The sequence below is a fragment of the Camellia sinensis genome, chromosome 9, assembly GCF_055761805.1.
Source record: "Camellia sinensis isolate YWXY chromosome 9, ASM5576180v1, whole genome shotgun sequence".
NCBI classification, from domain to species: Eukaryota; Viridiplantae; Streptophyta; class Magnoliopsida; order Ericales; family Theaceae; genus Camellia; species Camellia sinensis.
The window spans coordinates 37,477,932-37,493,463 of record NC_138969.1 but is presented as its reverse complement, the minus strand read 5'-3'; positions in this window follow the sequence as shown (position 1 = coordinate 37,493,463).

Sequence of the window (15,532 nt, the reverse complement as noted above, 5' to 3'; positions counted from 1 at the left end):
CTGCTCAATGAGCACGGAACCTACTCTCGAGATGCACAACCTCGGATTCAAAGGAAAATTGCCCCTTGCTTAAGGGGAACTGCATGGCAACGAAAAGTTGCCCCTTGTTTGAACGGCACCGCGGCGCGTTGAATGGCGACAGAAAGTTGCCCCTTGTTTGAACGGCGCCACGGCGCATTGAATGGCGACGGAAAGTTGCCCCTTGTTTGGATGGCACCGCAGCGCATTGTAGGCAGTCCTCAGAGCGACGGACACAACCAAACTCTCGGATACAGAGAGAGCGAAGATGATCAAAACCATCACATGGACACAATCGAATTGTTTTACGGCTGGACTTCAGAATGAAGTTGCCTACGTATCCCAAAGATGGGAATCAAGCCTTACGTAGTTCGGGGTTTAGGTACACTCGGGTATTAACCTCTCCTTTTTAGGCTCTAACTTTTGCCAAGGCGCCCGTTGCAGGTTTTCGACCTTGCGAGCTTTGTTCTTCTTTTTTCAATTTTTGTGTCTTTTCATTCTTTTTCATTTCTCTTTTTTTTTTTTGATTTTCTTGTTCTTTTCTTTGCATTTTTCTTCATTTTTTTTTCTTTTTTTTTTCCTTTTGCATTTTTTGCTTCTTCTTCTTTTTTTTGTATTTTTCTCTTGCTCTAACTTTTGCCTGGGTCGCCCTTCCGGGTTTTCGGCCCAGCGAGCCTCTCAAGGGTAAAAGTGTAACAAGTCCATGCCCAATGGTTTTAGGATCTCGAAGCCATCTGTATCCAAGAGAGTGGCTGCTGTATCGATTTGCAGAAGGATCCGTCTTTGGCTCTTCGAGCACATCGGACATTTTCGCCCCTAGTTCTAGGGGTGTTTCTGTTCTAGCTTCGCAAGCTTCTTTTGACGAGGTCTGATCATCTTGATCTGACTTTGGTGCCTCTTGTTCGAGGGCTGCTTCAAATCTAGCCACACAGGCCTCACATCGTAGTTGACCGTCGAACCTTCTGAATTCAAGTTCAAGGTTTAGAAGCGAAGGGGTTGAGTCTCGAGGCTGAGAGCGATCCTAGGCTGTACAATCTCAAGAGCGATTCCACACAGGTCTTCGCAGGACCGCGCAAAACATTTTGTTTTTGAAATTTTTTTAAGAAAACGACAAATCGCTCACGCTGAAGGTAGTGTGAAACCAGTCTGGATCAAGCCAGGGTCCTTCTCAGTACTCACGCTAACAAGCATGATTTCAATCATTAAGGGCTTAGCATGCCTCTCTTTCTCTTAATTGATCAAAATTTTGCAAAACCCGAGGAATCCCTTCCCCTTCGTTTTCACCGCAGTGTTCAAAAGGTTTTGAAAAACTTAGGTCGGTGCAATGATTTTGGGGTGCAGAAGAGTAGGCGAAAAGTACTGCCGTTTCATTCAAACTTTTTGGCACAATTGGCACACGGCCGAGGCAAACACAAGAGCGTGAAAAACCATTGCTGTTTCATTCAAATCTGTTGGCACAACTGGCTCCCTGGCAGAAACAGACTCAAAACAAAACGAAAAGACAGACATAAAACAAAATGGTGACGCCCGAGGTAACACCCCCCGGAATCACCCGACTCCTATACAACAGGACTGACTCGATACAACAAGACAGACCCGAAACAAAAGAGACTGACTCAAAACCAAAAGACAGACTCAAAACAAAACAACAAAACTGACCCAATACCCAAGTTAGAAAGCGCAAAAACTGGTATTTGCACATTGCTCAGAACAGTGCGTGCCATTCCCACGTCTAGAGTAAATCGAGTGCCACCCGCAGCTGGTTCAATCTCTGATCAGATTACATTATCCCCCCACAAATTCACTGATCAAGTGCCGATAGACTTTGCAGGACCTGGTGCGGGGATGACCCCATTGTCAAACAGATCTTGTACATCATGGCGCAGACGAAAGCAGTCGTCGGTAGTATGGCCTGTTTGCTGATGGTACGCGCAGTACTGGGTAGCATCATGTGTAGCCGGAAGAGGGTTCGGGAGAGGCCGAGGCTCAAGGGGTTTGAGATGGCCTTGCCCAATAAGGATTTGGAGAGCTTTGGACAAAGGCATATAGAGGGCATGGAAAACCCTCCGACCTCGGGGTTGGTACTTCAAGGTTTGTGGATTTTTGCTGGACGCACCAGCAGGGGGATTAGCAGGTGCTGGCCTAGTTTGCTGATCTTTTCCGAGTGCAGGATTATAGCCGAAAGGAACGTTTCTGATACAACGACCCTTCTCCCGGCTTGCCCCTTGATTCAAACTGCCCCCAACTTGAGTGGCGAAAATGTCGTCCACAGTTTTTGCAAAGACTGCGAACACTTGCTCTTTGTTCAGTCCCTCGGCTTTCAAAGCCTCAACAGCCAACAGAAGATGTTTATGAGGATCCATGTCCACCCCTACCTCATTCCTTCCACTCGCGTCCACTTTGCCATGGGATTGGCATTCCTCAAATATAGCCCGTTCTGAAATTGGGGAGCCTTTTGACATGAACTCCCTGGCATGTGATGTGGTTGATGACGGAGCCGATGTCCCGGAGGCCAAACCTATCACAATTCTCTGAAGATCTTCGATCATTCTCTTCAGCTCAGAAGTCGTGGGCTCACGGGTTTGAGATGATTGGGGTTCAAGTGCATCCATCGTGCTTAAGCCCATGCTTTCCGGGATAAACATCTCGGGTTTGAGTATATGGGTCGGGGTGTATATACTGGGGTTGTAGGTGGGTGGCAGTGTTTGGCTGAGGTTGAGATGTGGATGAGGTACTTGGTCCTTGGGGTTTTGAGGTGGAACTATTGTCCGGTTGTCAATGAGATTCTGGATCTCATGACGAAGGCGGTAGCAACCATCGGTGCCATGGCCGCGCTGTTGATGATATACACAGTATTTGCTGGGGTTATGTCTGGCAGGGAGTGGATTTGGCGAAGGTTGAGGATTAAGGGGTTTGAGGTGCCCTCTTTCCATCATAACTTTGAATGCCCTGGTTAGGCTCATATGGAGGGGGGTGAAAAATCTACCCTGAGCTCGGGCTGGGCTGGCTTATTTGTAGGCTGGCCTTGGCAAAAGGGTCGGCTATGGCGACTGTGTTGACTTCAGCAGGTTTGGAAATAGTGCTACCACCAGCATTGGTACTCTCGGCTGGGAGCCTTACGGCAACCTCGGTGGACCAATCCTCAATGTCGTGAATGGAGTTAAGGCCCTGTGCCCTTTTGAATTGCTTCTCAAGGTTCACAATTTTCACTGCAGTCGGATTGAATTCATTAACATCAGAAAGAGGAAGCCTCTCAGTAGGCTACACCGGGGTTGTGGAAACTCGAGCTTGAGTCAACCTTTCTCGGGGATCTGGACCCTGCAAATCTTCAGCTGGTAGAAGTGGGTCAAAGTTCGGCTGGGGTCCCGAAGCTGGATACGAAACAGATACCCCAGATGGGCGTTGTGTTTCAGCACTGGTCTTGTCCTGCATTGCAGTTCCCTGATTTAGCGCTGCTATCACGGCCACAAATTCTTCTGAACCCAGTGCCATCACGGGTCTGCTGATGATGTGACTGGTGACTGTCGGATCAGATGAACAAAATGAACCCTATCTGGCCCTCCTTTGCCTTACCTCAGTGAAGGAACACTGATTTGCCCTTGAACTGAATTTTCGACCTGACAAAGTCTATCGACACGGATCCAATGTACCCGGGGGATATCGGAGCCTTCTGAAGCTATAGTTCCAAGACTACCTAGCAAAAGGGGAAACATGCAGCATCTCAGTCTGATTTCACCTGAACAGATATGAGCCTATTTGAATGAGTGTGCTCTCTACTGAATTCTGCCACAAAAATCTGCCTCAAATCTGATACCCTCGGGTAAAACTGATTCCCTAAATAGTGATGCCCGCAGGCTTGATACTCAGATTTGCAGACTGTTACATGCATTCCTGTAGAGGCACACTCTAAAAGCACATAACAAGCAAATGAGAGCCAAAACACCCCTATGTTGGGGTAGGGTTTTCCTGTCCTATTTTGTCAGGAGCTAGGGTTTCACTACGCACGCAGCGGTTTCAAACAACCTATATCGGGTAAGCAACCTGTCCTAGTTTGGAATGGTCACTATGGATTCCGAATATGCACTAGGTCGAATGGTCAAAAAGGGTGCCCCAGTAAAACCGGGGTTTGTGTTCCCATACTGGCAGAGCCCACAACCGGTCAGCCTTATGGCCATGCCTTGACAAGACAAGCCTCCGGCAAACCGTTCAGGAATAGCAAATGGCAAACACGGTGTCCTAGGCGCACCAATGCAAATGCAATGCAAAGAAACACACAAGTGTAGTCAAAAACAGATACCATGAGTTCGAGTCAAGTTCTCTAAATCCCCAGCGGAGTCGCCAGAAACTGTAGACGTCCCCGAACGCCCCCGGGAGGAACGAGCTCCCGTTCCGTTCATTTTGGGGTCACTACAGCTCAGGACTCTCAAATTTGTCACGGTTCTAAGTCTGAACCAAAGAGTCCAAATCCGGCAAATTGTTTTGAGAAAAACAGATTTTTAGAAAAAAAGTGCCAAACATGGACTGCTTTGCCAGATACAGAGTCGCTACCTAAATATTTTTTAATGGGAAATTTAGGAAACCCTGACTCGGTGCCAAAGGCCACGTATCCGTCATCACCAAAGTTGCCTCGGCTCGGGAACTTGGGTACGATTGGGGAAGATCACTTCGTGAGCACCCCCGCTCGCCCGATCAAAGATCGGCCTCTACTAACCATGATATCTATTTTTGAAAACTTTGTGTGTTCTTATTCCGGTTATTAGCCTAGGTTACTATGTGATGCGCACAGCATACAAGTATAGACTGGGTCGCCTAAATTGGAACAAAACATTTCATGTTTGTTTTTGTTTGAAAATGATTTGATGGTGCTACTCGCAAGTAGGCTAAGTCGTGGATTTGCCACCCTCGGGTGGGCTTAGAAAACAATGGTTTTGCCACTATCTAGTGGGCTTAAAACTCACAGTCAATGATTTGTTCCAATTTAAACAACCCAACCTTAACCCACAGGCATTCAGGCAGTTATATCACATAAGCATATTGCCTCATAGTAAGCATGCTATTCATGGCAGCACTCACACGTATGCAAGGATGCTAAAGCATAAAACTCACCAAGTACTCCAAGCCAAAACAAAGACTACATTAGAAATCATGCATGATCCTAAGTATACAGAAATGCCTAATGCAACACATGCAAAAATGCAACTATAGCAGGCTCGGCTATTCTAAACATGGCATATGAAATGCTACAGCTAACATGTATTCAATTTGGGATGAAATACAAATGCAGTTAGTATGATGCGCCGAGCCCGGTGCATGCAAAACAAATGAATGAATGCAAACATGCTATCATACTGTATGCTAATTGAAATATGCCCTAATCTAACCATCATGAGCAAGTAAATAAAAGGGAAGAAAGACGTGGGGTTGGAAGACATACAACACACACACGCATACTTATTACAGTTGTGCCCTTGCGCGGAGGGTCCAAATAAATATACAGTCCCGAATAAAAGAATATTACAGTCCAAATAATACAGTCCGAATAATATACAAATTCCTAATTAATTAATCAAATTAACTAAGAAAGCTGTGAAACTGGCGTGCAAGCCAGGGACTGCCTTGCTTCTAATGAATGATGTATGTTTAGGCTGCCTTGCGCGGAAATCCACTAGGATGCCCCAATTAGCCTCTGTTTACACCTTTTCTTGAAATGCGCGCCAGACTCCGAAAAGTTGCTGATTCTTCATTTTGCTGCAACAGAGAGCAAGAAAGGGGCATAGCAATGTATTTTCACAAATATATGCATACCTCGATCCTCGTGCCACCAATCACGCATATCGAGGCATGATGGCCGAGGAGTCGAATTGCACAATTTAATATGGGATGAATGCACATGAAAACACAACTAGACCTAACTCCATCATGGATGATCCGGAGTGTCGGTGACTGGAGAATTGAGATACGTTCCGTCACTCGGAGTACGGAACATACCTCGTTTCCCGTGCCCCGGCTAACTCCTACCCCGAACACGATGCAATATGCATGACATGCATGAATGCAACTAAGATACAGCCTAGCATGCACAATGCTATGAAAATGAGATGTCTCGAAATGCATGCACAAGGGCACGCAAACCGAGTAAAATGACTGAATGCGATCTAAGATACAACCTAGTATGCACTATGCTGTAAAAAAGAGATGCCTCGAAATGCGTGCGCACGGGCACGCAAACCGAGAAAATGACATACGCAATGCAAATGACATGAAAATGTGATATGGGCTTACACTAACATGAGAGAGTCTCAGCCACACTCACATAAGTGGCCGATGGATGAAAATGAAGTGCCTCGAAATGCGTGCACATGGACACGCAAACCGAGGCAATGGCATACGCGATGCATTATGGCTAAAATGGCATATAGAATGCAACATGGACTTATACTAACATGAGAGAGCCTCAGCCACACTCACATAAGAGGCCGATGGTTGAAAATGAAGTGCCTCGAAATGCATGCACACGGGCACGCAAACCGAGGCAATGGCATATGCAATGCACTATGGCTAAAATGGCATATAGAATGCAACATGGACTTATACTAACATGAGAGAGCCTCAGCCACACTCACATAAGAGGCCGATGGATGAAAATGAAGTGCCTCGAAATGCGTGCACACGGGCACGCAAACCGAGGCAATGGCATATGCAATACACTATGGCTAAAATGGCATATAGAATGCAACATGGACTTATACTAACATGAGAGAGCCTCAGCCACACTCACATAAGAGGCCGATGGATGAAAATGAAGTGCCTCGAAATGCATGCACAAGGGCACGCAAACCGAGGCAATGGCATATGCAATGCAATAGCATGGAAAATGATATGCAAACATGCTAATGGAATTTCAGCACTGAAATGTCGGGGAAAACAGCCCCGAAATGAGGCGAAAGTACACCCGATGCATGGAATCTCTCCCGAAATGCAAAATTAGGCACATAGAATGAACTATAGCTATACAAAGCATGCATAATTGGTACATGGAATGAAAAGACAGAAGAAAGGCAGCCCCAAAATAAGAATTTTACCAGTACAAATCATGGCCAAACAGCAAGCATAAATAGGGCAAAACTAGTATGCAAAAATGGCCCTAAATATGAGATTATGAAGCAACTCACAGCTGCTGACTCCAAACAGGTTAGGGCCCTTCAACAACATTGAAGAGGGGCCAAAAATAAGCCACTTTACAGAACTGTAAAAACCTCAAAAACAAACATAGATATGGCTAAGCTCTCTTATGCAAGAAATGGGCCAAAAGATGGCCAAAGCACAAAGTATACTAAATATCCATCAAACAGCCAAAGGCCCTTAATGAAACATGACGAATGGGCCAAAATAAGACTATTTTCAGTTCTGTAAAATGACCAAAAATGGAAGCATAATGGGCTGCCAAAGCATGCAAAAATGGGGACCAAAGAGGGGATATAACATGAAGTGGCACATGGAGGTCCCAAACACTGATGAGCCCTTCTTCAATGTTGAAGAGGGGCTCAAAATAAGACTATTTTTAGTTCTGTAAAACGCCCAAAAATGGAAGCATAATGGGCTTCCAAAGCATGCAAGAAAACAGCATTCAAGGAAGATATTGAAGCAAGTGCAAGATGGGGGGCTCAAACAGGGTTGAGCCCTTAAGAAAAAGTGAAAAACAGCTCAAAAGAAGGCCACTTTCAGTTAGGGCTGGAGCTCAAAACAATAAGCATATATGGAAAAGAAATGTTGCAAAAATAAGCTCAAAAAGGGGGAAATGGTACTCACCCTTGAAGACCAACACTTTTGTTGCTTCTTGGACCAGATTTGATGACTCTAAGCTGTTGGAATCCCTTCCTTTTCTGCTAGAATGGAGTGGTGATGGTAGAGCTTGAAGATGATGAAGAAAATGGAGCCAAAACTTGAAGGAAATGGAGTGATATGTATGTATATCCTCAAGCCAATTCTTGTAACCCTTTCTCTTGAGTTGGGAGGCCAGCAATATAGGCAAGAGAGGGAGAGAAGAGTCTAGGAAAAAGTGGAGGGAAATGAGGCTTCTTTTCCCTCCAAAAGGGTCCCTCGGATATAGATATTTTCGGGGGAAAACCAAGGCACAGCTGGAATGCACTCAACCTGAAGAAGCAGGCCAGCCTGACATTTTGGCTACAAGTGGCCGGCCGGCCACTTCCCCTAGCCGGCCGGCTAGGTCAAAGGGAAAAAAGTGGCCGGCCGCCCCCTAGGATGAAGTCCCAGAAGTTAGCTTTCCAATGGCGCAAACTTTGCATTAAAATTCCTTCTGTAGAAAAAGTTATGCCCTTTTCCGTGAAGCCGCGCAGATTCGGTCCAACCAGACTTCAACCAACCACATCTCCCCCCCCCCCGGACTTGGACTTGGGAGATTCTTGAGTGCAAAATGAATCCCCGGAAGTAAGCTTTCCAATGGTGGTGGCCTCATATCTTAATTCCTCTTGTTCAAAGAGTTACGCCCGTTTCGGTGAAGCCGCGCAAATTTTTCTCCTTCCCGGATTCATGCTGAACCACTTTTGACCAAAAAGAAATTGGCTTTTCAGAAAAATTGCTGGCCTCCCACCCTCCTACAAGCTTTCTAACAGTGAAAATAAGGTCTCCACCAAAAATGAGCCCAAACCGATGCAAAATGAAGGTTCGGGGGCCAAAACGCGCAGCCCGAGGCCCCGAAAATTGGCTGTTGGGCACCAGGAGTGGTGTTCGACCACGAAGTGGGTCTCTCAAACCTCAGTGTCCCTCAAAAGGGAGTAAAAAGGAAGTACGCCAAAAATCAGAGCAAACGGAGATGGTTAAGCGGTCCCGAACCGAGGCACACGGCCAACGGTCCCGAAAAACCGGAAACCGGACTCCGAAATGGGCAAAATGGCCTATAGCCACAAAATGTAGCCCACGGCCACTGAGAGATGGTCTATGGGACCTCTCCCTCCCCTCAGGAAAAGAAACAGAGAAAACCGAGTCTGGTTCGCAAACCGAGGCAAGGCACAGAAGAGGGTTCGGAAATCCGGAGGCAGGGCTCACGGCCGCGACTCTGAGACTTCTGAACGAGCACATTATGCAACATCACCAAGCGCCCAATTGGTGACGTTTGAGTCTTAAGGTCGGTCAAATATGGGGTGTCTACAGCAGATCTTTACTTGAGCCTCTACCAAATGACCCCGATCTTGCACTCATCCCAGCTTTTTCTCTGAACACAGCTCCTCTACTCCAGCTACCCATGATCGCTGCACCTCCTTCCCTATCCCTGTTACTACCCTTTCCTTTTCATTGGTTATCCACCAAATGCCGAATAGCTATATTACCTCCATTACTCCTAACCAGCTTTTTCCTCTGTTTTGCCTCTTTCCTTTTCAAACCAGTATTTCTTAGGATAAAAGTGGGTTGAATAGATGGTGAATCAACCCCGATGTCTTGACCCAAAGACATTGAGTTATCCAAGCCCACTCTGATGGACTTACTTCTACTTTCAATAGGCCCATTTGTTAACCCAACCAATTTAACTTCCAATTCAATTCCACCTTTGTCAGGCCCATCTCCACTTAGGCTTCTCATGTACCCATTGTAAGAGGAGCTAATTTAAGCCCACTAAATTATTTAGGCCTAATAGCCCAAGATTAGTGGGCCCGAATTTATCGCAAGTCCAAGATTGGTGGGCTTGGATTTATCGCCGTCAAACGAGCTGAATGGCTCTAAGCCTCGAAAGGGTTCGGATCCACGAACCTAGAGACTTACTCAAGCCCGAACTCGAAAGGGTTCGGATCCACGAACCTAGAGACTTACTCGGGCCCGGACTCGAAAGGGTATTAGGCAAGCCTAGAGATCCGAGGCATTCGGACTCGAAAGAGTTCGGATCCACGAACCTAGAGGTCTGAAACACTTGGCTTCGAACGGATTCAGACGCAATCTAGAAGTCGCTCCGTTAATGAGTCCCAGAACACTTGCGGGCTCGGAGCTTTCCGGGATCTACGCACCAGAACCATGGGCGTAATGGAGTTCGAACAAAGGACCCGATCCCGAGGACGGTGAGTGGAGATAAATTCACTCTTCGGTTAAACTAGCCTATACCCGGGTCGAGGTGGCACGACCCCGGGGGGTCCATGAGACTCGGCAATATTTTGCGGCAGGACGTCCTCTGGGACTACCCCTGACCCTTTGGGATGATTGGAGATCATTGGTTAGGTGTGGCTAAGAAGAAGGGTTCGCCGAGGGAGTGATCTCCTCTTCGGGGTTTTCTCATCCTCGGAGAAGTCACCTCCTCGGAGAGGTCACCTCCTCGGACAAAGTGGTTAGAGAGAATATCCCCCATGTGCCTTGCACATGGGCTCCATCCTACATCATGAGGTGCCTATAAATAGCACCCACCCATAGCTTTACAAGGGATGAATTTTGGAGATTTTTAACTATTGGGAAAGAACTAATTTCCCTTCTCCATTATCAACCTTGAGAGTGAAAGTGGGAGATCAATGGGAGAGCCTTGCCATTATTCTATTCTCTAGCCATTTTGCCTTCTTCTTCACCCAATCTCTTATCTCCATCATCTCCTTTGTTGTTGTGTTCCTAAGTTGAGATTATTGAAGAATCTAAGCCTCTCATCATATTCTAGAGAATTCGAAGTTGTTCTTCAAGGATCTTTGAAGATCTTCGAATTTTCCAACTCCTTTCTTGAACCCTCTTCTACATTTTGGCGACTCCACTGGGGAGGCGGATTGGTTAATGGTCTCAACGAGATCTGGAATCCACACAACTCCAACAAGGATGGCGGGAGAAGATGAAGTTCACCAACAAGGATCCTCTAATGGTGGTGATGACAGAACCATTGCTCCAGATCAACCACTTTTGCTTGAAGCCATTCAAGGACTTCAGAATACTCAGCAAGAGATTCTTACCACTCTTCAGAATCTCACTCACACCATGTTGGTGATGAGTTCTAACTTTGCACCGGCGCCAAACGGAAATCAAACTGGTGGTGGAGTTATTCCCGCCGGAGCGCAAAATCAAATCCAAGGAGAAGTAGGCCCCAATCAGCCTATGGCTCATGGCAACACGACCACAGTAACACATGCGCAAACCACAGTAGGCGGCAGCAGTTTGCCCATGCCCGGGCTCCATGGCGTGCCAAGCCAAGATCCAATGGTGACTAGGGGAGTTTCTGGTGTAATGAATGGCGCTCCAACGACTGCTGGTGTCCAGGAAAACATAAGGAGCATGATGGCGCAAAAGGGAGCTATGCCCGTACCTAATCTTGTTACGCCATCAGTAAATGTTACCCAAGCACCAAGCGGGCCTCCTTTGGTGCCGACAACAAATCTGCAAGCACAACCCGGTATAGCGGCGCCGTACGGTGGACTTTATGGGCCTCAATTCAATGTCCCATCACCAACTGGCTTGTCTATAGGCGCTGATGGCCAGTATCGTCAAATGTCCTCACCAATGATGAATTCGCAGCACCAGAATGGCCAAGTCGCCCCTAGTTCAGTCTTCGGGTCCATAAGCCAAGTCCCGGGAATACCTCCATCAAACTCTCTCCCTCAGCAGTTTCTCACTCTCGCCGATGTGCAGGCCATGTTCGATCTCAAACGGGGCAAGAGGACCTTACCCTCTTTGCCTGATCCAGACGTCAAGCCGCCTTACCCCATTGAGATGCTGAGCTATCCATACCCTGAGGGGTATACAGTGCCAAAGTTCATCAAGTTCGACGGCAAACAAGGAAATGCCCGAGAACATGTTGTGCGATTCATCGAGACTCTAGGTATTCATGGTTCAAACCACGTCCTCCGACTGAGAGAATTCTCTAAGTCCCTCACCGACCGAGCATATAGTTGGTATGTTAATTTGGCCCCAAACTCTGTCCGAAGTTGGGAGGAAATGGTTAACAAATTCCACTCCAAGTTCTTTCAAGTGGCGGAGAAGGTGACCACACTTACATTGTGTAAAGAGAAGCAACAAGAAAGTGAAGACATCCTTGACTACGTCAAAAGGTTTCAGGACAAGGCCGTGGATTGTCATGAAGCAGTTGAGGAGAGTTATCTGGTTCAAATTTGTCTAGAAGGGGCATTGAGCAGGTACAAAATGTTTCTAGTTAACCACAAGCTACCCACCTTCTCGGCATTAATAGAAGCAGCTCGGAACATTAGCATTCCTCAGGCTCAGGAGTCCGGATTTAAAGCTAGTTACAAGACTAGTTTCAAGTCATCTCGTGGACCTACCGTTGCTGCTGCCTCTGCCCCGGATACCCGAAATTCACAAGGAGGAGGTCATAGAGGCCAGAAAAGAAAGCAATATAATGGTGAAAAGGGGAATGTTTCTTATCCATGTGGAATCGAGGAAGTGAAAGCTCTAGTTAAGGAATGGGTGGCTGACGGAGAGCTAAAATTGCCTTATGTTGAAGAAATGCCATCAAAAAAGGACCGTGAGAGCCCTGAATTTTGTGTCTACCATCGTACATTGAAACATCCGACAGAGAAGTGTTGGACTCTCAGGAAAATCTTCAGAGATAAAGTCGAGGCAGACGAATTGAGGTTCAAAAAGCGAGGGACTCAAGACATCCGAGAACAACCGTATCCTCAACACCGAGACAAGGGCAAGAATGTTGCTATGATAGCTTATGAAGGCCCAATGATCGAGGCTATCGCTAATCTTGATGACGATGACTGTTATCTGGACGACATCCTCGAGCTAGAGGGTGAGCAAGTTTACTATGGAAGTGCTCTCGATCTAGAGGGCAGAACATTTATAACTCATGGCGAAGATCCCTTTGATCCAGAAGGAGGAGAAGAATACTATGGAAGAGGAGGACACCATGTTTATGTGGCATCTTATTTTGAGGAGACCGAGGAGATGGTTAACTACGAGCCTCCAAGAGTGGAAAAAGATCCGGATCACTATGCCAAAACCCTGCAAGACTGTGTAAAGTTCAAACAGTTCTTTGACCAGCTTGGACTTTCCAGGGAGGCAAGAACGGAAATCACCAAGTCTATCATTAATATAGCCGAGGCACACCATGAGGAATGCATGTCGACTGAGGGGTCTATCCCGAGGAAGGCAAAAGAGCAATCTAGTGCCATTACTTTCTCCGAGGCTGATCGAAAGTATCCTTTTTCTCACAATCGCCCGCTTTATGTGACTGTTTTTATTAACGGGGTTGAGTTCAAAAGGGCCTTTCTAGATAGTGGGGCCTCTATCAACATTATGACTCGCGCTACTCTAGAAAAGGCCGGAATCTCTGAAGAACGCATTGTGAAACAGCCGATAGTCATCACTGGCTTCGGTGGAGAAAGGAGAGTTACTATCGGATGTGTAACAGTTGATTTAGCTGTCGGAGAGATTCGCTCGGCCACCAAGTTCCATATTATCGATTCTGAGGCAAATTATCACATCATTTTAGGAAGGACCTAGATGCATAGATATGGGGCTGTACCATCAAGTTATCATCAGTGTGTTAAGGCTAAATGGGGAAAGAAGACGGTGACAATTCAGGCTACAGAAAGGCCTTTCGAGATCCATGAAGCTCATTATTCTGATGCCATCTACTTTACCGAACTGGCTGTCGAAGAAGTTCCCACCACCTCTAAGCCTCGAGGGGTCAAAATTCCTCGTTGGGAGGATATCAAAGATGACAAGGAGCCGATGGCAGAGTCAAGTAAGCGGGCAATGTCTAGAACAGAAAGTCCGCCTATTCCTCGGAAGGTGATGAAAGTTCGAGAAGGAGGCAAGATGGTGTACTATTTATGAAGGTGCGGGGAGTCGGTTTCTTCAGTCACCGACTCCGAGTCAAAAGAAGAGCCTCCTGACAATGATATAGTAATAAAGCCTGAAGTGGCTCCAGAATGCATGCAAGATGGACCGAAGCCTCAGCCCGAACAACTTATTGAAATAGATCTGAGTGATGGACAAGATGCACCACAAGATGCACCGAGGCCGGTATTCGTAAGTTCGAGCCTTAGCCCAGAGAAGCGGGAACAGTTGTTAAAGTTGATAAGCCGATACTCAGATGTGTTTGCTTGGTCATATAAGGAAATGCCCGGACTAGATCCTGACCTAGTCTCCCACTATCTTAATGTGTTTCCAAACTCCAAGCCAATTAAGCAAGCTGCTCGAAAATATCATCCAGATCTCGAAGAGAAGATTAAGGAGGAGATTGAAAAACTTCAACAGGCTGGTTTCATCCGGCCAATACAGTACCCCGCGTGGTTAGCAAACATCGTGCCAGTAAACAAGAAGAATGGCCAAATCAGAGTATGTGTAGACTTTCAAGATTTGAACAAATCTTGCCCGAAGGATGAATTCCCTCTTCCTCACATCGACACCCTCGTGGATACTACCTCGGGACACCAGATGTTCTCATTCATGGATGGATTCAGTGGATACAATCAGATTAAGATGGCTGAAGAGGACGCAGAAAAGACTGCTTTTAAAACACCTCTCGGAAACTTCTTCTATACAGTCATGCCTTTCGGACTCAAGAATGCCAGTGCAACTTACCAAAGGGCTATGACTGCAATCTTTCATGACATGATCCATCATGAGGTGGAAGATTATGTTGATGATCTAGTGGTGAAATCCAAGAAAGAAGAAGACCATCTTCGAGACCTTGAGAAGGTATTCAAGAGGTGCCAGAAATTCAAAATGAGGATGAATCCTCTCAAATGTGCTTTCGGGGTGACGGCCGGGAAGTTCCTCGGGTTTCTTGTACATAGGCATGGTATCGAGGCAGATGAAGACAAGGTCAAATCTATCAGAGCAATGCCTTCCCCGCATTCTCAGAAGGAGTTAAAGAAGTTCCTCGGGAAGGTGTCTTATATTCGGAGGTTTATCCCAGCACTTACAGAGATCTCTGCCCCTTTCGGTTCATTGTTAAAAGGAGATGCCAAGTTCGAGTGGAACCAGGAGCACCAAAAGGCCTTTGAGAGAATCAAGGCGGCCTTGACCTCGCCTCAGACCATGATAGCCCTGCAGCCCGGGATACCTCTACTGTTGTACTTAATTTCAACCCCCAAGTCCATAGGGGCATTATTGGTCCAAGATGTAGATGGAGCAGAACGCCCGGTGTATTACATCAGCCGGAAGATTCGAGGAGCAGAAGTCCGATATACTCCGGTAGAGAGACATTGTTTAGCTTTGGTATTCACTGCCCAAAAGCTCAGACATTACTTCTCAGCACATCAAATTCAGATTGTTACTAGAAGTGATCTAATCTGATACCTCCTCAGCAAGCCTGCTCTAACCGGGAAGGTGGCAAGATGGTTGCTAGCACTAGGTGAATTCGAGATCACATGTGTAGCCCCCAAGGCGATCAAAAGCCAAGCCTTCGCTGACCTCCTTGCTCAATTTCCAAGTGGTGACTATGAACCAGTGAATGAAAAATTAAGAGGAGAGGTGCATGCAGCTATGGCTTCCGAGGAAAGCTTTTGGACATTGAGCTTTGACGGAGCAACAGCCGGAGGTAAAAGAGGAACCGGGATAGTCCTTA